A 24,874-nucleotide genomic window follows, 5' to 3' on the forward strand; every position below is an offset into this window, starting at 1 on the left:
TCCTGGGTTCGATGCTGCAAATAGGGAGCCGTGCTCTTTAAACTGGTGCTTCCCTTTCATGTCCTTCGACTGATATAACGTGACGAGTAGGATGGCTGAAAGCAGCGGGCCGTGTGGGCGGCAGGTATGATTGCAGGAAGCGGCGGGGAGCGCAGCGCGCAGCAGGTGGGGGCGTGCCGAGACGAACCGCACTGGCCACACACAGCACCGGGGGTTTCCGCGCAAGGCCGCGGCCACACCGCTCTGGGCCGCCGCCTTCACAGCCACCTCGCCACAGTCCGGCGCCGGCCATCCTCAGCTCCGCGTCTGCAGACTCCTGACCGACTGACGCCGCTGCAGGTAAGCCGCCACTCACCTGTTGCCGTCTGCCGGGCGCTCGCTCTACAGGTGGCTGCTCCAAACCACCCTGCGCCTTCTGCGAATGAGTCAGCTATTCGTAGAATTCACTGAGCACATAATAACATCTTTAACCCTTTATGCGTCACTGGAGTTTTTCGTAAGAGCGTGCAAAAATGTGACAGGACATAGAAAATGCTCCACTGAACAATTTGAGGTAGGCAACCCGGGGTCGGAGAAGCTAGCTTAAGGAGATATGGAAGTAAAGTTGTCTATCGCTTTGTCTAACATTACTGTTTTCGAGCTGATTTACACTAACATGCGTACAATTTTACACGTATTATTTTGCTGTGACTATCTGGGCGTTGTAGACGACAATCTCATTGGGCCATATCTTCTGTCTGGCCGTCTGAATGGCCACCTATACTTGAGGTTCATGCAAAGAGTTCTGGCTGAGTTGCTGGAGATCGTACCCTTGGCTGTTCGTGGGAGGATGTGGATACAAAATGACGGCGCACCGCCTCACTTGTGTGGATGTCCAGAACCATATTAATGCTGTATTTCCTGGTCGCTGGATTGGAAGGGGGAACACATGACCTGTATCTCGTTCATTGTTTCCTATGGGGATATCTAAAGTCACTTGTGTGTCTGACCCCAGTGGATACGGACATGGAATTAGTTGACAGTATTGAGCTGCCTGTGATGAGATTCGAAACACACCAGGGATATTTGTCAGAGAGCGTCAGAAACTTGTTCGCTGATGTCTTGGTTGCATTGGGATTGATGGCCATCAGTTTCAACACTTTTTGTGAGATACAGTACAAATGGTACGTTCATTGTTTCAGTGATGGTATTTACAGTTAACTCTAACGAATGTAAATAAAAAAGTAGACTGTGATGTGATTTTATTCCTCATATTATCTCTTTAAGCTGGCTTCTCCGACCCCAGGTTCGCTACCTCGAATTATTCAGTGGAGCATCCTTTATATCCTCTTAAATCTTTGCACGCTCTTACGGAAACGCCATATTATTACAAGAGTTGTGTTCTAAAGTATCGAAGATGAACAAGTGCTCACAACTTTTAACGTATGCATTTTAGAGCACGTGTTTACTGGACATTTTTTTCCTTGGTTTGGTCCATATTATCGCTTCCCAAAATATGGAAAGCAAAGAGCTTGCAGTAGATGAGTTTTGCTTCACAGTATCGAAGATGAAAAATTGCTCGTAGCTCTTAAGGTATGCATTTTCGACCCTATGTTTACTGAGACTTTTTGGCTTCTACTATCGTGTACTTTCAACTGTATGCGTTTACGCCATTAATTACGATACAAACGTTTGGACGAACATTGATCACATATTTTTTCATTATACAGGGTGTTACAAAAAGGTACGGCCAAACTTTCAGGAAACATTCCTCACACACAAAGAAAGAAAATATGTTATGTGGACATGCGTCGGGAAACGCTTACATTCCATGTTAGAGCTCATTTTATTACTTCTCTTCAAATCACATTAATCATGGAATGGAAACAAACAGCAACAGAACGTACCAGCGTGACTTCAAACACTTTGTTACATAAAATGTTCAAAATGTCCTCCGTTAGCGAGGATACATGCATCCACCCTCCGTCGCATGGAATCCCTGATGCGCTGATACAGCCTTTGAGAATGGCGTATTGTATCACAGCCGTCCACAATACGAGCACGAAGAGTCTCTACATTTGGTACCGGGGTTGCGTAGACAAGAGCTTTCAAATGCCCCCATAAATGAAAGTCAAGAGGGTTGAGGTAAGGAGAGCGTGGAGGCCATGGAATTGGTCCACCTCTACCAATCCATCGGTCACCGAATCTGTTGTTGAGAAGCGTACGAACACTTCGACTGAAATGTGCAGGAGCTCCATCGTGCATGAACCACATGTTGTGTCGTACTTGTAAAGGCACATGTTCTAGCAGCACAGGTAGAGTATCCCGTATGAAATCATGATAACGTGCTCCATTGAGCGAAGGTGGAAGAACATGGGGCCCAATCAAGACATCACCAACAATGCCTGCCCAAACGTTCACAGAAAATCTGTGTTGATGATGTGATTGCACAATTGCGTGCGGATTCTCGTCAGCCCACACATGTTGATTGCGAAAATTTACAATTTCATCACGTTGGAATGAAGCCTCATCCGTAAAGAGAACATTTGCACTGAAATGAGGATTGACACATTGTTGGATGAACCATTCGCAGAAGTGTACCCGTGGAGCCCAATCAGCTGCTGATAGTGCCTGCACACGCTGTACATGGTACAGAAACAACTGGTTCTCCCATAGCACTCTCCATACAGTGACGTGGTCAACGTTACCTTGTACAGCAGCAACTTCTCTGACGCTGACATTAGGGTTATCGTCAACTGCACGAAGAATTGCCTGGTCCATTGCAGGTGTTCTCGTCATTCTAGGTCTTCCCCAGTCGCGAGTGATAGGCTGGAATGTTCCGTGCTCCATAAGACGCCGATCAATTGCTTCGAACGTCTTCTTGTCGGGACACCTTCGTTCTGGAAATCTGCCTCGATACAAACGTACCGCGCCACGTCTTATTGCCCCGTGCTAATCCAGACATCAAATGGGCATCTGCCAACTCCGCATTTGTAAACATTGCACTGACTGCAAAACTACGTTCGTGATGAACACTAACCTGTTGATGCTACGTACTGATGTGCTTGATGCTAGTACTGTAGAGCAATGAGTCGCATGTCAACACAAGCACCGAAGTCAACATGACCTTCCTTCAATTGGGCCAACTGGCGGTGAACCGAGGAAGCACACTACATACTGACGAAACTAAAATGAGCTCTAACATGGAAATTAAGAGTTTCCGGACACATGTCCACATAACATCTTTTCTTTATTTGTGTGTGAGGAATGTTTCCTGAAAGTTTCAATAAGTCTCGAGAAATTCTTGACCGATTTACTTCAAATTTAACACAATACTGAAATAAACATTTGGATGGACATAGGCTACATATTTTTTCCAATATAATAGCATGTGGTATATAGATACATAATTTCATGTAAAGGTGAAAAGTTGTTAGAAAAAATCACGATGTAGTTCAAAGTTATAAATGGTGCACTAATAAAGATTCGGTAGTTAGCAAAAATAACGAAAAGTTCTTGACCAATTTACTTCAAATATTTACACAATAGTCTAATAAACGTTCGAACCGACACAGGCTACATTTTTCTCAATATATACGATGTATAAATATACGTACAGGGGAAACGTTGTTACCAAAATTCTCGATAAATCAATGGCCAGTTTACTTCAATTTTTTACACGATGCTCTAATAACCATTTGGAGAGACATACTAGGGCAAAAATGCTAACAAAAATCTCGTAAAGTTCTTCATCGATTTACTTCACATTTTTACTCGATACTCTAGTAAACATACAGATGAAGAGGGGCTACATACTTCTTCAACAACAATGTACAGGTTTCCTGTAAAAACTGACTGGGAGAAAGAAAATCCTTGCTGTGAAAATGTATGGTTTGGTTTTCTTTCTCGTAGTTACTTTTAACTTCGATAGCGGGGCACTTAAACCATTAGACAGATGGTTTCTGCGTTATATTTTCTATGTTATATTTAATTTTAAACAAAAACTGTATGCACAACTGCGTGCTTTTTTGTTCGATTTTCACGAAAAAACAGGAAAGTGGTATTTGTGGCTTATCGTCTTAGGATCAGCAGGAGTGGTGTCTCGTATCCCGTATACCGAAGTTTCCAACCGAATTATCTATTAATTTTAAGCAACTTCAGTTTTCAATTAAGGTTTCGTTGACAATAACAATTAACAAGGCTAATGACCAGAGAGGGGGGGGGGAGGGGGGGAAGAAATGGTAATAAAGAGGGAAGGAGGAGATGGACAGAGAGAAAGGAGAGGAGGACGTGGAAAGAGATAGGGGAAAGTAAAGAGGAGCAGAGACAGCGGGGACGAGATGATAGGCAGAGAGAGGTAGTGGGGGAAATCAGGACGTAGGCCTATATCCAATTCCCACAGATCTTTTACAGTTGCGTAGCATTGCCGGCTTCACTAGCGAAGTGTAAAATCAATACAGGTGTCGTGTGAAAGGATTTTTACAGCTAGTTTTCTTCCTCGCCGTACATAGAAACAAATAGATTGTCGTGAGTTCAGATCCAAGTTATATCCAACGTTACTGATAATAAGCTGTGAATTTCTGCTTCTAATGAAAATTGAACATTGTAGATAATATTGTCTCATAAACCATCTCGAAAATGCTAGCTGCTGAGATAATATAATTTATTTTTATTGACGGGGCACTGTAGGATGATTTTGAAAATTATGTAATATGACTAAAACAGTTTATGTACACACTAGAATGTAACAGGCACAATATGTACGCATTTTTTGCCGGTTGTGTATTTAGAGGGATTATTATGACATTCGTGAATGTTTCTTCACGATATATAAGAAAGATGTCATGAAGTTGGTACTGAAGTCCATGACAGATGAAGTTCTGGCTGAACGTATAATGAACTGCCGGGAAGTGGTTACAGAAGAGGACGCAGAAGATTCAGAATTTGGGGAAGACTATGATGCAGATAGCGTAGCTACTATCATTACTGTTTCAAAGACTATCGGAATAATCGATGGTAGACTGAGTAAGACAATGTCAGTTCGATCTCTATGTGAAACATCTAGTTCAGATTCAGCAGGTAGCGTAGACGATTCAAGGTGCATTTTACGAACGTCGCGAAACTTACTCTGATACTGAAGTGCCTGCAAATGTAGACATACATGCGTGGTCCCTTTCCTTTGGGATATGTCTTCCTCCTGAGAGTATATTTATACTAACAGAAGCTAACATTGATAATTTCCTGCAGATTTTGAAATTGTTTTCAAATTTAACAGTGAAATTACCATGTCTGATTCTGTGCCCCTGATTCATTAATATGAATATTACCACCCTATACCTCATGGTGGACTTGGAAATACATGATACACTGGGCAGTTTTACCGGTTACCATTCCCAGTATTTCAGTATTCTGCTGGCTAGACCATTTTGGCATCGAATGGGTTGATTGATAAAATATCAACAGTGGGATCTTCTGTGGCTCATCGAAGACATGTGATTGTGTTAATCAAAGCAATTATTAGACAATTTAAGTTCTTATGGAATACGTAGCTCAGCACACGCCTGGTTTAATTCTTATTTAAGAAACAGAATGCTGAAAGTTACCCTAGGTTGTTCGAGTAAATATAAAGAAGAACGCCGCATGATCTGCATGGAGAGAAGTTACTATAGCAATACCCACAAGGCTCGACCACTGACCCATTACTGTTCTTGCTTTAGGTTAATTATTTGCCATTTTATCTGAATCAGGAGGCAGAGTTAGTCGTGTCTGTAGATGATACAACCATTGTTGTGAAGCCGAGCAAAGAAGCATCAACGGAGAATATAGCAAACGATATTTCTGTGAAAGGCAATTACTAATTTCGTAAGAATCAGCTAGCATTAGACGTTGACAAAAAGAAACGCTCGTCCAGGTTTTTACTGTCAAAAATGTCCCACCTCCTATTAAACAACTGTACCAACAAGAAATAATTAACAGGGTAGAACCTACTAAGGTCTTAGGAGAGTATTTTGATGAAAACCTTTTACTGGAAAAACCGTGTAGTAGACTGCTAAAACGTTTAGATTTGCTTACTTTTGCCATAAGAATAGTTACCGACTTCCGCCATACAGAAGTCAGTGAGTCTGCATATTTTGGTTCACTGACGTGTTATGGGATCATATTCTAGGGTAAATCTTCACTCAGACAAAAAATATTTAGGCGGGAAAAGAAAGTAATTACAATTACGCGTGGGATTCAGACATGTGCATTATTCAGACATATCTTTAAGCATCTGAGAATATTAATAACAGCCTCGTTGTATACTTAGTCACTTACGAAATTTGTTGTCAACAATACATCTGAGTTAGAGGGTAAAGAGATATTCACAAATACAAGAAAAAATAATTGATGCGTATATTTTTTTAACGAGTGTAACTTTGACAAAGGAAGGCTTGAAATATGCAACTATTAATATGAATCAATAAAGTTCTTTGACTATCTAGCCATGGAAATATCACATGTCTGGCAGATAGCGGAAGTGCTTTCAAATTTAAATTAAATATGTTTCTCCTTACCAACCGTTTTTATACCAAAGAGGAAGTCTTGAGTAGAAACAAACGGCCAACATGAGATGTTTTTTCAGCTTTTTTTTAAAGGTACGTATATGTTTTCTATCCGTCTCCGCAGCCGAGATCGTTAATGTACATCTGTGCATTGGCTCTCGACTTCGCGGTAAGCTGCTTCGAATCCTGCTGATGGATGAAATTTTCGCTGCCAGTATTTCGCCGGCAAGGGGAGGAGAGGTGGTATCGCAAGTTCTTTGCGCCAATGTCCTGGATTCAATTCCGAACGGCTCCGCAGTGTGCAATGAAGTGGGGACATGGGACACTGTTGTTGGTCATCCGTCCGTCGGAACACGGAACTAACTGACATTGTGACTGAGGTTAATGGTGAGATTCTCAGCGCACGCAGTTGCCTGGGAGTGGAAACAAGTAAGTGGGATATTTTGAGTGGTGTTACCCCTCACAGGGGAAGTATCCCGTCTTGAATGGCTAAAACAGAATGGCAATGATTTTAAAAGACAGAGTTGTGTGTGTTATATTTTCCACCAGAGTTATTTACCTGTAAAACTCTGTATTTGTGTTCAATCGATGCGTGAAGACTATAGAAGCACACGTCTCTGAAGAAACAATGGTATTGTGCAAGGGAGAACTACAACCTGCTAACCACAAGAGTCATTAATGAGTTACTATCAGCTAATAACAAGAGTGAGCTGTTACTTGCAGGACAGCGAAACATTTGCTAGAAATACATGCAGTACTCACAGAGTCTTAAGTGCCAAAATAGAACTTGCCGTGTTGTCGTACTCGCTTTCCTTAGTCATCGAAGTACAAATAAGCACTTTCAGTTAAGTGCTTAAAACACAGCTGAGTGGAACTGCTGCTGGAAGAGATCTAGATAACATCACAATGATATCGCTTCCGCGTGTTGCCCCTACCACCCTACCAAGTGTGCATACTGTTTCATTCCGATGTTCCTTAGTTGCTTCATACAAACTTCACATTTCGACTTCGATGTCGAATGCGTTAACACATATTGTTTGAAGCAAATGATTTGTTTTTTCTTGGCAAATAGCAGCACGTTTATGACTCTTGTGATACTGCTGGTCATAACCGCCTGTTACGTGGTACTGTTTCTAATGGTTCCAATGGCTCTGAGCACTATGGGACTTAACATCTATGGTCATCAGTCCCCTAGAACTTAGAACTACTTAAACCTAACTAACCTAAGGACATCACACAACGCCCAGTCATCACGAGGCAGAGAAAATCCCTGACCCCGCCGGGAATCGAACCCGGGAACCCGGGCGCGGGAAGCGAGAACGCTACCGCACGACCACGAGCTGCGGACCGGTACTGTTTCTCAAGAGACTTGTAGCCTACTAGTGTAGTCTTTAGATGCATTAACCTTCGATCAACAACTGTACATAAGCGCAGAGTTTTACATGAAAATGACCATGGCGGGAGATAGAACAGACATATCTACATATTTTCAAATCATCTTTATTCGGTTTTAGACGTTTCAGCTGGAGTGTTCACCTTGTGAGTGATGGATTTTCAATTACTTAAGGCCTTGGGGCTTGGACCATAGATGCGCACAAATTGCGCACGCCTCTATTTCTGCTGTATTCAGCTTTGGAACCAACATCTAATAGGAAGTCATGTTACGGAGAACACACTGTCGAGTTTCAGTCATTACGCACTATGCTATGTGGATTCGACACTTACAGTTTTTCTAATTTCCAGTTGGAATCAAGCAATGGTTTTAACAACTGAACGTCGAGCAAGAAGTTTCCGGTTGGGGCCGTTGCTGCAGCATGTATGGAACATAGCGCGGGTATATACAGGGTGTTTCAAAAATGACCGGGCCGGCCGCGGTGGCCATGCGGTTCTGGCGCTGCAGTCCGGAACCGCGGGGCTGCTACGGTCGCAGGTTCGAATCCTGCCTCGGGCATGGTTGTATGTGATGTCCTTAGGTTAGTTAGGTTTAAGTAGTTCTAAGTTCTAGGGGACTTATGACCTAAGATGTTGAGTCCCATAGTGCTCAGAGCCATTTTTGAAAAATGACCGGTATATTTGAAACGGCAATAAAAACTAAACGAGCATCGATAGAAATACACCGTTTGTTGCGATATGCTTGGGACAACAGTACACTTTCAGGCAGACAAACTTCCGAAATTACAGTAGTTACAATTTTCAACAACAGATGGCGCTGCGGTCTGGGAAACTCTATAGTACGATATTTTCCACATATCCACCATGCGTAGCAATAATATGGCGTAGTCTCTGAATGAAATTACCCGAAACCTTTGACAACGTGTCTGGCGGAATGGCTTCACATGCAGATGAGATGTACTGCTTCAGCTGTTCAATTGTTTCTGGATTCTGGCGGTACACCTGGTCTTTCAAGTGTCCCCACAGAAAGAAGTCACAGGGGTTCATGTCTGGCGAATAGGGAGGCCAATCCACGCCGCCACCTGTATGTTTCGGATAGCCCAAAGCAATCACACGATCATCGAAATATTCATTCAGGAAATTAAAGACGTCGGCCGTGCGATGTGGCCGGGCACCATCTTGCATAAACCACGAGGTGTTCGCAGTGTCGTCTAAGGCAGTTTGTACCGCCACAAATTCACGAAGAATGTCCAGATAGCGTGATGCAGTAATCGTTTAGGATCTGAAAAATGGGCCAATGATTCCTTTGGAAGACATGGCGGCCCAGACCAGTACTTTTTGAGGATGCAGTGACGATGGGACTGCAACATGGGGCTTTTCGGTTCCCCATATGCGCCAGTTCTGTTTATTGACGAAGCCGTCCAGGTAAAAATAAGCTTCGTCAGTAAACCAAATGCTGCCCACATGCATATCGCCGTCATCGATCCTGCGCACTATATCGTTAGCGAATGTCTCTCGTGCAGCAATGGTAGCGGCGCTGAGGGGTTGCCGCGTTTGAATTTTGTATGGATAGAGGTGTAAACTCTGGCGCATGAGACGATACGTGGACGTTGGCGTCATTTGGACCGCAGCTGCAACACGGCGAACGGAAACCCGAGGCCGCTGTTGGATCACCTGTTGCACTAGCTGCGCGTTGCCCTCTGTGGTTGCCGAACGTGGTCGCCCTACCTTTCCAGCACGTTCATCCGTCACGTTCCCAGTCCGTTGAAATTTTTCAAACAGATCCTTTATTGTATCGCTTTTCGGTCCTTTGGTTACATGAAACCTCCGTTGAAAACTTCGTCTTGTTGCAACAACACTGTGTTCTAGGCGGTGGAATTCCAACACCAGAAAAATCCTCTGTTCTAAGGAATAAACCATGTTGTCTACAGCACACTTGCACGTTGTGAACAGCACACGCTTACAGCAGAAAGACGACGTACAGAATGGCGCACCCACAGACTGCGTTGTCTTCTATATCTTTCACCTCACTTGCAGCGCCATCTGTTGTTGAAAATTGTAACTACTGTAATTTCGAAAGTTTGTCCGCCTGAAAATGTACTGTTGTCCCAAGCATATTGCAACAAACGGTGTATTTCTATCGCTGCTCGTTTAGTTTTTATTGCCGTTTCAAATATACCGGTCATTTTTGAAACACCCTGTATTAGCAGCGACATGTAGGCAAAGGACTAGCCTGTAGAGCAGCGTACTAAGCTGCTGCCAGCCCGCCCCCTTCGGGGGGAATTGAAACTCAATAAAGGAAGGAGGAGAAAAAAAAAAAGGCAAAGGACTGGTATGGCATTCGTGTCTTCCCGAAGTACGTGCGGCAAATGCGGAAACGTGAAATGTGGCGACGTTATTACCAAATGCGTCGGAACAGTATCAGTGTACTGTTATTCTTTTCATGGCTGCCTAAGGACAGACACTTAGACGTCCATCGGGGAATGAAGAACGTGTATGGGACAGCGCGTGTGTCTAAAACCAGCGTTGTGGAATGGTGCGCCAAGATCCGTGCCGGTCGCGATTCGACACAAGAGTTGTCTAGAGTTGGAGGTTACGCCACCATATTGGCAGACACTCAAGCACACGCCCTACAGTCTTGTCTCCCCGAATGCGATTATCGCGCCTTCGGTCTCTTAAAAAAGCCTTGAATGGTCAGCGATTCCTGTCGACCGAGGATGTGTAGCAGGACACGGTGTTTTACCAAACGGACATATTCGACGTGATGCGTCGGTGGAATGATTGCCTCATTGCTCACGGCGATTTTGCTCGACAGGCTTACCGATTCTGGACTGTATGGTCTTTGAATGGAAACTTTTTGATCGTTCCTAATATTACACATGCAGTAGTACACTTAACCTAATTTCTTCGAAACCTCAAATATTAATGTGACGTCTATCATTTTTATATTTGGCCAGGTGAAAACAAACAGTTTTCCGAACTGTTCCACATTGTGTTGACAGTTCTTTTTCTTTTTACAGGCGACGGAATTACCGTTCTTCTGTGAATTCCTCTGTTTGTTGCTCTGTGTCATTTCTTTGGAGTAGCAGAAAAAATATATCTTTGACACGCATCATTCAGTTTTCAAACGATTCCTCAACATTAAATGTGAAATATTGTGTTATGCTTTCGTAAGAAAAAAATGGTTCAAATGGCTCTGAGCACTATGGGACTCAACTTCTGAGGTCATTAGTCCCCTAGAACTTAGAACTAGTTAAACCTAACTAACCTAAGAACACCACACATCCATGCCCGAGGCAGGATTCGAACCTGCGACCGTAGCGGTCTCGCGGTTCCAGACTGCAGTGCCTAGAACCGCACGGCCACTTCGGCCGGCGCTTTTGTAAGAAACGACATCCGTTTCTATCCATCGTGTCTTGCTTTTACACAAAATTACCGTTTATGTTTAATGAATTATGCTTAATCCAGTACAGATGCCGGAACAATATCAAGATAAGAGGCATAACGCATTAGAAAACCTTAATTATATAGAAAATCCTTGGGGGGGGGGGGGTTGCATATTAACAATCTGTCGTTTCAAACTCTTCCTCACTTATCGAGCTTTATATGCGTGGACCAAAATATTTTTACGAGTAGATGTTATATGATTCTTATCACTGTGTTCGCAAATTATTTGTTTTTTGAAAAGAACGTCACCTAAAGGACGAAGTATTATGTCCTTTCGGAGATCTTTCAGAGCAACCAAATGCTGCACAAGATTTCACCATTATAATAAAGAAACCTTTACTGAAAATACTGCAGTTAACATCAACTGAATAGTATTCCACAAGGAGCCTGCAAATGTATGCCGGCACACAGCTGATAGTGACGTAGGTTTCAGTACAACGACGTCATGCATGGTCTGTTATGTATGGTCTAAGCTTACGAGCGAGGTGATCTCGTCATACATGACAAGCAGACACTGGTTCAAATGGCTCTGAGCACTATGGGACTTAACTTCTGAGGTCATCAGTCTCCTAGAACTTAGAACTACTTAAACCTAACTAACCTAAGGTCATCACACACATCCATGCCCGAGGCAGGATTCGAACCTGCGAAAGTAGCGGTCACGCGGTTCCAGACTGAAGCCCCTAGAACCGCTCGGCCACACAGGCCGGCGCAGACACTGGAATAGAGTCAATATGACCCGAAGGAAAACTCGAAAGAGAGTATTTGTAAGCCACTCCGCGAGGTATTTATTTGATTTATGCATACTTTTGCCTTTTGAAAAGTGAAATAACGATAATATTAATAGAGAATCTTTTAATGCCACATAAATCTTACTGATACATTAATTTTCATTTATTTTGTAAGACAAACCGGTATACTGTTTTTTCATGTTGCGGAAGATAAAGCGGCCATACTTCTTCGCTTTTACATTGACGCCTGGGACATATCGCACATATTGTACAATGCTTTGCACTCGCTGTAGTGTGTGTTACATCTTCTTGCTTGTGGTATGCATTGTTATCTTTTTCATTTTTTGACACGGTGACAGCAATATATCTTTCTGCCAGATAAAGCCTTATCGTATATTTCTGTGTATTATGAGAACTGTTTATTCTACTGGATTAATGAATCTTTAACAAAAAATTCAAGTAATTTTAAGTAATATTAAGTAATTTTCATTTCACTTTATAGGCTATGCACGGTTTGTAAAAAACGTGATAATTCAGAGGAGACACTTATCGCATGAAAAAAAAATTCTTGTAGCTATTTTCTCGTTTTTTTCCGACGTTATAATTACTACCTTAGCGATTACTAGTGCTACCTAATCTTTTTTCTTGTTGCGCAACACTGTAGCTTTTTTTCCATCGTGAAGACTACCAGAACGGCTACGAACGTGATAATTTCTTGCCTGTGAGAAAGCCTTCACATTTTGTCAAATTACGTAAGAAACAACTTCGGCCTTTCTGTGTACAGAACGAAGCTCAACGAGCTAAAATATTGCCTATTTGTTGCAGAGCTGTTGCAGGCGAAACAAAACGATCATTATCCCCATACATACACTGAAATGTAGAGCAATAGTGGGTGTCATGCAAGGTCCAAACACGCAGGACAAGGAAACAATGTAGCCAGTAATTGTTTAAGCTTCGGATCATGAAAGAGGCTGAGAACAAGGGAACTTTCATGGGATTGCCTTCCTTTGTTCCTACGTTTAGCGACAGAAAAAGTAAGGTTCGGGAATTATAGAACCGACGAGAGCAGTTATGGATTTAATAGAAGATTTCGGACCCTTACATGTACACTGTACAATCTGTATTTTCCATGCAGGCGCATCAACATCTAATCAGAAATCCTGGCTATTTTCATTAACACCAGTCAGAATATCTTAATTCACCGACTTCAAAACACGTATTTGCATCTTTAGAATAGTGCTTACTAGAGATCTACATCCATACTATGCACATCACTGTGTAGTGCATGACAGACAACACATCTCACTGTACCAGTTATTAGGGCGCGTGGACCACAGGAAAAATGTTTAAACGTGATATGTAGGAGGTTGTATTATATTCCTCGATTCATGACTTAAATTTTGGTTCTCCTCTTAAATTTGGTTCTTAAATCTTTCCAAGTAGACTTTCATCGAATAGTTTGCATCTACGTTCAAGTATTTGCCAATTCATTTTCCTCGACATTTCAATGACGCTGTTCTATGAGCAAGGCAAACATGTGACAAATCGTCCTGCCCTTCTCTGTTATCGCTCTGGCAGTTTTCAGTCCAAAGACTGGTTTGACGCAGCCCTCCATGCTACTCTATCCTGTACAAGCCTCTTCATCTCCGAGTAATTATCGCAATCTACATCCTTCTGTACCTGCTTACCGTATCATCACTTGGTCACCTCTACTTTTTATCAAATGGCTCTGAGCACTATGGGACTTAACAGCTATGGTCATCAGCCCCCTAGAACTTAGAACTACTTAAACCTAACGAACCTAAGGACAGCACACAACACCCAGTCATCACGAGGCAGAGAAAATCTGCTTTTTATCCCCCCACACTTCCTTCCAGTACTAAATTGGAGATACCGTGATGTGCCAAAACGAGTTCTATCAACTGATCCTTCTTTTAGTCAAGTTTTGTCACAAATTTCATTTCATCCCAGTTTTATTCCTCATTACTTACATAATTTACCCATTTAATCTTCAGTAATCTTCTGTAGCATCACCTTTCAAAAGCATCTATTCTCTTATTGCCTGATCAGTTTATCGTCTCTGTATTTTGTCAGTGCCTCCCGCTATTCCTGTCTGGTACGGGTCCCACACGTTTGAGCAATGTTTTCGTAAGCAGTCTGTTTTGTGGAATGACTGCATTTCTATTGGCGTAGCTAGATAGTTTGTCACTAGGTACGGTGTTCGTCACCACAATTCTCACAAAATCATCAAATTAGTTTTTCGAGGGAGAGGGAGCAATTTTTTGATGCGTTTAAGTAAGAAAATATAATTGTAACTATTTTGGTAACAGTTTTCATGAATGGAAATGAATAAACAAAACTCATTTTTAAATAACACCGTTTAATTGATTGTTAATGACACAGAACACATAATCAAAGAGCTTATTAGTGACAAATGACGTTAAAAAGTAGCTTACAATCTCTTCCTCCTAAGTTTTTCTGATGCAAATTTTGAAATTGCCTCCTCAGAAGCGATACCTATGGCTACAATATTTTTGACTGACAAAACTGCCGAATTAGAAAGTCTTGCTTGACTCGTAGTGGATCTAAGGTGGACACGTGTCTGGAAGCACTTTATTTAAATGTCACAGTACAGTTTGTACAGCTCTTCAACACATTACTCATGGGAAACACGCAGGGAAAAAAAAACGTATCGGCAACAGTGCGAAACACTTTCATAAATGAAATGTTCAAATTGCCCTCCGTTAGGAAGTATACATGTATCAATTCTCCGTCTCATTGAATCCCTGATGCACTGATGTATTCCTGGAGAATTTTGTGCCTGGTGCAGCCTTTTACAATACGGGCGCGAAGATTCTGTCAATCTAGCATTGGTCTTCCCTACACAAGAACTCTCAATATTGGCTGCCAATGGCAACAGGGAGCGGGACTAGAGGTGTCCGATTGTGAGCAGAGCATGGAGCTAGAGAGCGTAGCTGAATTAATAAGTAGATGAGTAACTCACAGCAGCGTTACAGTGCTATCGGTGTTGGTACAAAATAGAGTAGCGTGCAACGATTTACATCTACAACAACAGTTGCCGAAGTTGAAATTTCGTCAGAAAGGAACCCAAGGAATTTCGTAGAGCGAGAAAGATAGACAGATGACTCAGTGGAGTTTGTGGTGCCGCATATGCTCGACTGTGCGGGCAATTTACGTCAGGAGTATAATGATGACGATATGTGCTGAAAAATGTGTCGAGGCATGTGGTTCATCAGCCTTCTCGAAGAGGGAGCCACAAATTCCGTCTCCAGTGAAACGTAGCAAAGGACAATCGTTGTACAAGAAGCGAATGCTAAACATAATTACGTACATGGAAGATCGCTTGCAGCTTAGTAAAAAAAAAAGTTATTAATAGATTTCCCATAAGTCCGCAGCAATATGAGAGTGTAGTGCATAAGAAAAGGGAAGACAAGGCGCACTTGTTAAAAAGAAAAACAAACAAACAAACAAACAAACAAACTGGAGTTTGCGTGTGGTCGATACAATTTACAAGATGTGCATGATAGCGACTTACTACGTTATGCACCATCATAGATTACAATGATATCAAGGGAAGGGGTGCATGGCTGCATACTTTCAAACAGTGTTACAAAAATGAAAGAAGTAAGATAACGAAATTTCAATCAAAGCATCGTTGTCGAGGCACAGCAAACTGCGGAATTGGCTCGAAAATTTGTAAATGAGATAAACAAAGTTATACCGTCGTTCGGTAAGGATTTTTTGTTTTCCAACGGATCAATCGGAATTTGAAAAGGAAATGCGTATGAAATGAACCATGGTAATCAGAGGTATCGATAAAGTTGTATCAAGGTCAACACCAGTGTCTTAAAGCATTACGCATTACAATTATACTGACTGATAATCTGAATGGTAAATTGCCTGGACAGTTATCTATTGTGCTGCGAGAAGCTGGAGGTGCTCTGCCCCCTACGAATCTTTCTCGTGTGCAAGGACAGCAGGGAGTGTTTAGTTCACAGGAAGCAAGAGTGGGAAAATGAGCGTAGGAGAATTACAACTATGGTTTGAGCACTGCTTTTGGCCAATAACTGGTCAAATTAACTTGCTTTTCCTTGATTCTTGGCCTTTGTATGAAAATCATACTCATTTAGAGCAAACTATCCCTTCTGAAAAGTGTGTGTCATTCTACTTCATACCACTTGGAACAGCTGGACAATTTCAGCCCCTGGATGCTTGTTTTTTCCGTGCCTATAATACACGTTATCGTACTATTTGTAGTTATGCCTTAAAGGATAGCCAGTTTCTCGATAAGCTCCACGACAGACTGTTTCGCATTTGGTTGCATACCATAACATTTCATCAGTTGCACCAATATGATTCTGTATGCATTCTGTAAGAGTGGATACGTAGCTGAACAGCCTGCACGGTTTCCAACTCTAAAGGAATTCACCTTTGGCAGTGATGATGTGCCCTTCCCAAGTCAGTCTTACTAAGGGCTGAACTTGCGACCTCGCACTCGAAGTGTTCTTTGTCAGTCCTTACGCTCTCTAATTGCCCACCCACTCTCATAAGTGGCAAGAGTGAAACGACGAATGGAAAATATATTTTGACAACTCGGCCTGCGAAATCTAGCAAGTTTTATCACCCCCTGGGAGCTAGGTACCCGGTGCGCAAACCCCCCACCCCTGCTATGCCACTGCGCATTTCCCTACTGTTCTATCAATAAACCGTAGTCTATCACCTGGTTTACCTACGACTGTCCCTGTGTGATCGTTCCATTTTATATCCTGAAAATTGTTATATGCAGGGATTTGTATGTGAACCCAAATATGAGTCATTGTGATGTGATAAGATGCTACGTCTTTTTGTTTTGTGAAAGACAAAATTTAACATTTCTGCACACTTAAATCAAGTTGCCAATCCTTGCACCAGTTTGGTTCTTATCAAGATCCGACTGAATATTTGTGCAACTTTTATCAAGACATGAATTGAAACTTCCTGGCAGATCAAACTGTGTGCCGGACCGAGACTCGAACTCGGGACTTTTGCCTTCCGCGGGCAAGTGCTCTGCTATCTGAGCTACCCAAGCACGACTCACGGCCCCGTCCTCTCAGCCTTAGTACTGCCAGTACCTCGTCTCCTACCTTCCAAACTTCACAGAAGCTGAAACTTCCTGGCAGATTAAAACTGTGTGCCCGACCGAGACTCGAACTCGGGCAGAAGTAAAGCTGTGAGGACCGGGCGTGAGTCGTGCTTCGGTAGCTCAGATGGTAGAGCACTTGCCCGCGAAAGGCAAAGGTCCCGAGTTCGAGTCTCGGTCGGGCACACAGTTTTAATCTGCCAGGAAGTTTCATATCAGCGCACACTCCGCTGCAGAGTGAAAATCTCATTCTGGAAACATCCCCCAGGCTGTGGCTAAGCCATGTATCCGCAGTATCCTTTCTTTCAGGAGTGCTAGTTCTGCTAGGTTCGCAGGAGAGCTTCTGTAAACTTTGGAAGGTAGGAGACGAGATACTGGCAGAAGTAAAGCTGTGAGGACCGGGCGTGAGTCGTGCTTCGGTAGCTCAGATGGTAGAGCACTTGCCCGCGAAAGGCAAAGGTCCCGAGTTAGAGTCTCGGTCGGGCTCACAGTTTTAATCTGCCAGGAAATTTCATATCAGCACATACTCCGCTGCAGAGTGAAAATCTCATCCTGTTCACAGAAGCTCTCCTGCGAACCTTGCAGAACTAACACTCCTGGAAGAAATGATATTGCGGAGACATGGCTTAGCCATAGCCTGGGAGATGTTACCATCATCATATCAGCGCACGCTCCGCTGCAGAGTGAAAATATCAAACTGGAAAGGCATGAATTAATTATAGATAACTGCATCATCCGCGAAACGTTTGATGTTACTATCAATATTGTGAGCCACGTCATTAACGCAGAATATAATTGTTGTGGCGTAACAAGCTAGTCACGCCACACTGAGGAGGAAGCCGAAAGGCACGCGTACACACACGCCGACTGGCGTCAAGTCTGGAACAGGATACGTTATGACTGCTATAAAGACAATACGTCTGTGGAATATACTTAACTTTTAATCAATCCTTCTGATACATCTCTCTTGACTATACAAATGAGACTCGTAAGATACATGCACTGATACAATTGGCGCCTTGCTAAGTCGTAGCCATTAACTTAGCTGAAGGCTATTCTAACTGTCTCTCGGCGAGTGCTAGTCAGTCTCTCGAGACCTGCCGTGTGGTGGCGCTCGGTCTGCGATCACACAGTGGCGACACGCGGGTCCGACATGTACTAATGGACCGCGGCCGATTTAAGCTACCACCTAGCAAGTGTGGTGTCTGGCAGTGACACCACAATAATATTTACAAAAAGCATTTAGTACAGATGAGAAAGGTAGACGATTCAAAGATATTTCTTCGTCTTCTCTCTCTGTACAATATTTTTTTTTTGTTATATTTTAGTGTTTGTATCAAAGGTGCTGTCGTTAGCCTAGTTAGCGTCGCTTGCATGTATCTGTAAGAAAGCGACAATTTACTCTATTTTTTTCTTTTCCCTAAACTATTTTTTCTTTCAGTCAGGCTTCAGGAGGGTGCATCGAGCAGGCCAGTCACTACCTGTATTTACGTGAATTAAACTGATGTATGATAGATCTGTCCCGTGTACTACCATAAAAGTACTCAATGTTTTGACGTATAAAAACACTTGGAATATGTCTCAGATTTAACAGTCAACTTCATAGAGACATGTTCTTCGTACCTAAATTTTCTTCTCTCTTCATTGTTGTTGTGGTCTTCAGTCCTGAGACTGGTTTGATGCAGCTCTCCATGCTACTCTATCCTGTGCAAGCTTCTTCATCTCCCAGTACCTACATCCTTCTGAATCTGCTTAGTGTATTCATCTCTTGGTCTCCCTCTACGATTTTTACCCTCCACGCTGCCCTCCAATGCTAAATTTGTGATCCCTTGATGCCTCAAAACATGTCCTACAAACCGATCCCTTCTTCTAGTCAAGTTGTGCCACAAACGTCTCTTCTCCCCAATCCTATTCAATACCTCCTCATTAGTTACGCGATCTACCCACCTCATCTTCAGCATTCTTCTGTAGCACCACATTTCGAAAGCTTCTATTCGCTTCTTGTCCAAACTGGTTATCGTCCATGTTTCACTTCCATACATGGCTACACTCCATACAAATACTTTCAGAAACGACTTCCTGACACTTAAATCTATACTACATGTTAACAAATTTCTCTTCTTCAGAAACGATTTCCTTGCCATTGCCAGTCTACATTTTATATCCTCTCTACTTCGACCATCAGCAGTTATTTTACTCCCTAAATAGCAAAACTCCTTTACCACTTTAAGTGTCTCATTTCCTAATCTAATCCCCTCAGCATCACCCGATTTAATTTGACTACAATCCATTATCCTCGTTTTGCTTTTGTTGATGTTCATCTTATATCCTCCTTTCAAGACACTGTCCATTCCGTTCAACTGCTCTTCCAAGTCCTTTGCTGTCTCTGACAGAATTACAATGTCATAAGTTAGTTTAAGCAGTGTGTTAGCAGTTCGGTCCCATAGGAATTTACACACATTTGAACATTTTTTTCTGTACTTGAAGACCATCGCCTGCCACTATACAGAGCTACGGAAATCTGTGTGCACCACGCTGGTGGCAGAGAACGTGCCATAGGCGGTAAGGGAAATCTGCCTACCGAGTTACAGCATCTGCGCGAAACATTTCGTAAAGAACGGCTGCTCGGAGACGCCATTAAGACGTGCTCTTCAGTCGAGCAAGAAAAAGAAATAAAACGATCTGGAAGAAGAAACCAGGCACTTGGCATTACTTCCGTACGCAGGGCCACCCACAGCTAAGACTGCTAGGATAATGGAAAAGCACAATATAAAAAACCATTTACCACTCAGTTGTTAAAGTAACGTATATGCGCTTGCGTCAGTCGGAGACCAACTAGAGCTACTGGCATCTGGGGTCAGTTGCGAGTGCGTCATGCAGTACATCCACCAGATGCATCTCGCAACGCTGTTCGTAACACGTGAGGAGCGTTCGCCTCGGTTAAAGCGACACGTGGCAGAGCACAGTATCAACGAAGGACACGTGTCTGTTTCTGAACAGACAACGGCACTGTGCCGCACCAACGTGTTCTGAGATTTAATCATCGAACAGGCTGTGGACATAAGAGTACACGACAGTCTTGTCAATCGGGGCAGCCATTTCTAGGAACTCACCGTGTGGAGTAGACGGACAGCGCTAGGACTCGACGTAATATCTCCTAAACTCTGCGTCGTACAATGGTATAATTTTGAAGCAATATTCAGTGGTATACGAGGACTGTTCAAAAAATTCAGGAACTTTCTCCACAAAATTTTTCTACACTTACCTTTTACTTATTGTGCATGGTCTCCTTCAAATACTCCACAATTGATAGACCGCTCTCAACGCTGTCTCCATTTCCGCTAGCAGTCTTCGTACGCCTCTTTCTGGATCTCAAGAAGCGCGCCGTCTGCGAATTTTCTTTTATCTCGTCTTTCGTTGCAAATCTTCATCCTTTCAATAGGTTTTGAGCTGTGGAAAAAAAGGTCCGCAAGCGCCATTCTATTCTCTTAAGGAACATTTTCGCGATTCAGAAGCTCTTCACAGATTGTGAGGAGAAGATCTTTCTGGTCTTGACTCATGAGACGTGGGACGAACTTGGCGGCAACGCGATGCATTCCAAGATGCTGCGTCAGGATTTCGTGGCATGATCCAACTGATATGTTACATTCTTCTGCAATCTTTCGGACAGTCGGTCTTCGATTGGCACGCACAATTTCGTTGGCGCTCCCGACATGACCGCCGTCGGTAGACGTCGAAGGGCGTCCTGAACGAGGGTCACCTTTAACTTCTGTCCGTTCTAAACCGTGCGAACCATTCGTAATACCGTGTACGGCTTACACAATCATCACAGTAGGCTTACTGCATCATTTGGCGTGTCTCTGTAAAGGTTTTCTTAATTTTCACGCAAAATTTGATTCAGACGGCTCTCACTTCGTCATCTCTAAATTCGCGAACTGTGCGACAACGTTCTACTCAATACAGCACTGAACAATAATTAACAGACAACAATGAAACTTCCGGCAGTTACACATTAACCACAGGCGTGTGCAGGCGTGCTAACCGCATTTCGCTCCAACACACGATTGGCGCGAAATCATGAATGTTCTGGAACTTTTTGAACATACATCGTATGTGGATATTGTATGAAAAATACGTTGCGAATAGAGTTAGTAGTAAAGAAGTTGTTGTTGTTGTTGTGGTCTTCAGTCCTGAGACTGGTTTGATGCAGCTCTCCATGCTAATCTATCCTGTGCAAGCTCCATCTCCCAGTACCTACTGCAACCTACATCCTTCTGAATCTGCTTAGTGTATTCATCTCTTGGTCTCCCTCCACGCTTTCCTCCAGTGCTAAATTTGTGATCCCTTGATGCCTCAGGACATGTCCTACCAACCGATCCCGTCTTCTAGTCAAGTTGTGCCACAAACCCCTCTTCTCCCCAATTCTGTTCAATACCTCCTCATTAGTTACGTGATCTACCCATCTAATCTTCAGCATTCTTCTGCAGCACCACATTTCGAAAGCTTCTATTCTCTTCTTGTCCAAACTATTTATCGTCCACGTTTCACATCCATACATGGCTACACTCCATACAAATACTTTCAGAAACGACTTCCTGACAGTTAAATCTATACTCGATGTTAACAAATTTCTCTTCTTCAGAAACGCTTTCCTTACCATTGCCAGTCTACATTTTATATCCTCTCTACTTCGACCATCATCAGTTATTTTGCTCCCCAAATAGCAAAACTCCTTTACTACTTTAAGTGTCACATTTCCTAATCTAATTCCCCCAGCATCACCCGACTTAGTTCGACTACATTCCATTATCCTTGTTTTGCTTTTGTTGATGTTCATCTTATATCCTCCTTTCAAGGCACTGTCCATTCCATTCAACTGCTCTTCCAAGTCCTTTGCTGTCTCTGACAGAATTACAATGTCATCGGCGAACTTCAAAGTTTTTATTTCTTCTCCATGGATTTTAATACCTACTCCGAATTTTTCTTTTGTTTCCTTAACTGCTTGTTCAATGCACAGATTGAATAACATCGGGGAGAGGCTACAGCCCTGTCTCACTCCCTTCCCAACCACTGCTTCCCTCTCATGCCCCTCGACTCTTATAACTGCCATCTGGTTTCTGTACAAATTGTAAATAGCCTTTCGCTCCCTGTATTTTACCCCTGCCACCTTCAGAATTTGAAAGAGAGTATTCCAGTTAACATTGTCAAAAGCTTTCTCTAAGTCTACAAATGCTAGAAATGTAGGTTTGCCTTTTCTTAATCTTTCTTCTAAGATAAGTCGTAAGGTCAGTATTGCCTCACGTGTTCCAACATTTCTACGGAATCCAAACTGATCTTCCCCGAGGTCGGCTTCTACCAGTTTCTCCATTCGTCTGTAAATAATTCGTGTTAGCATTTTGCAGCTGTGACTTATTAAACTGATAGTTCGGTAATTTTCACATCTGTCAACACCTGCTTTCTTTGGGATTGGAATTATTATATTCTTCTTGAAGTCTGAGGGTATTTCGCCTGTCTCATACATCTTGCTCACCAGATGGTAGAGTTTTGTCAGGACTGGCTCTCCCAAGGCCGTCAGTAGTTCTAATGGAATGTTGTCTACTCCTGGGGCCTTGTTTCGACTCAGGTCTTTCAGTGCTCTGTCAAACTCTTCACGCAGTATCGTATCTCCCATTTCATCTTCATCTACATCCTCTTCCATTTCCATAATATTGTTCTCAAGTACATCGCCCTTATATAGACCCTCTATATACTCCTTTCACCTTTCTGCTTTCCCCTCTTTGCTTAGAACTGGGTTTCCATCTGAGCTCTTGATATTCATGCAAGTGGCTCTCTTTCCTCCAAAGGTCTCTTTAATTTTCCTGTAAGCTGTATCTATCTTACTCCTGGTGAGATAAGCCTCCACATCCTTACATTTGTCCTCTAGCCATGCCTGCTTAGCCATTTTGCACTTCCTGTCGATCTCATTTTTAAGACGTTTGTATTCCTTTTTGCCTGCTTCATTTACTGCATTTTTATATTTTCTCCTTTCATCAATTAAATTCAATATTTCTTCTGTTAACCAAGGATTTCTACTAGCCCTCGTCTTTTTACCTACTTGATCCTCTGCTGCCTTCACTACTTCATCCCTCAGAGCTACCCATTCTTCTTCTACTGTATTTCTTTCCCCCATTCCTGTCAATTTTTCTCTTATGCTCTCCCTGAAACTCTGTACAACCTCTGGTTAAGTCAGTTTATTGAGGTCCCATCTCCTTAAATTCCCACCTTTTTGCAATTTCTTCAGTTTTAATCTACAGTTCATAACCAATAGATTGTGGATAGATTCCGCATCTGTCCCTGGAAATGTCTTACAATTTAAAACCTGGTTCCTAAATCTCTGTCTTACCATTATATAATCTATCTGATACCTTTTAGTCTTCCCCCATGAACCATGGACCTTGCCGTTGGTGGGGAGGCTTGCGTGCCTCAGCGATACAGATGGCCGTACCGTAGGTGCAACCACAACGTAGGGGTATCTGTTGAGAGGCCAGACAAACATGTGGTTCCTGAAGAGGGGCAGCAGCCTTTTCAGTAGTTGCAGGGGCAACAGTCTGGATGATTGACTGATCTGGCCTTGTAACATTAACCAAAACGGCCTTGCTGTGCTGGTACTGCGAACGGCTGAAAGCAAGGGGAAACTACAGCCGTAATTTTTCCCGAGGACATGCAACTTTACTGTATGATTAAATGACATGCAGCTTTACTGTATGATTAAATGATGATGGCGTCCTCTTGGGTAAAATATCCCGGAGGTAAAATAGTCCCCCATTCGGATCTCAGGGCGGGGACTACTCAAGAGGACGTCGTTATCAGGAGAAAGAAAACTGGCATTCTACGGATCGGAGCGGGGAATGTCAGATCCCTTAATCGGGCAGGTAGGTTAGAAAATTTGAAAAGGGAAATGGATAGGTTAAAGTTAGATATAGTGGGAATTAGTGAAGTTCGGTGGCAGGAGGAACAAGATTTTTGGTCAGGTGATTACAGGGTTATAAATACAAAATCAAATAGGGGTAATGCAGGAGTAGGTTTAATAATGAATAAAAAAATAGGAGTGCGGGTTAGCTACTACAAACAGCATAGTGAACGCATTATTGTGGCCAAGATAGACACAAAGCCCATGCCTACTACAGTAGTACAAGTTTATATGCCAACTAGCTCTGCAGATGATGAAGAAATTGATGAAATGTATGACGAGATAAAAGAAATTATTCAGGTAGTGAAGGGAGACGAAAATTTAATAGTCATGGGTGACTGGAATTCGTCAGTATGAAAATGGAGAGAAGGAAACATAGTAGGTGAATATGGATTGGGGGGAAGAAATGAAAGAGGAAGCCGCCTTGTAGAATTTTGCACAGAGCATAACTTAATCATAGCTAACACTTGGTACAAGAATCATAAAAGAAGGTTTTATACCTGGAAGAATCCTGGAGATACTAATAGGTATCAGATAGATTATATAATGGTAAGACAGAGATTTCGGAACCAGGTTTTAAATTGTAAGACATTTCCAGGGGCAGATGTGGATTCTGACCACAATCTATTGGTTATGAACTGCAGATTGAAACTGAAGAAACTGCAAAAAGGTGGGAATTTAAGGAGATGGGACC

At 42.6% G+C, this 24,874-nt stretch overlaps 1 protein-coding gene across 1 annotated transcript in view; it reads left to right on the plus strand.

Annotated features, from left to right (window-relative positions):
- Nucleotides 1–236: 236 nt before the first annotated feature.
- Nucleotides 237–24,874, plus strand: part of LOC126201595 (putative ammonium transporter 1) — a 362,485-nt gene continuing 337,847 nt past the window's right edge. Inside the window, exon 1 of the mRNA XM_049936797.1 lies at nt 237–339. The gene's annotated coding sequence lies outside the window, so the exon portion shown is untranslated. The remainder of the gene's footprint in view (nt 340–24,874) is intronic.

The sequence above is a fragment of the Schistocerca nitens genome, chromosome 1 (assembly GCF_023898315.1).
Source record: "Schistocerca nitens isolate TAMUIC-IGC-003100 chromosome 1, iqSchNite1.1, whole genome shotgun sequence".
NCBI lineage: Eukaryota > Metazoa > Arthropoda > Insecta > Orthoptera > Acrididae > Schistocerca > Schistocerca nitens.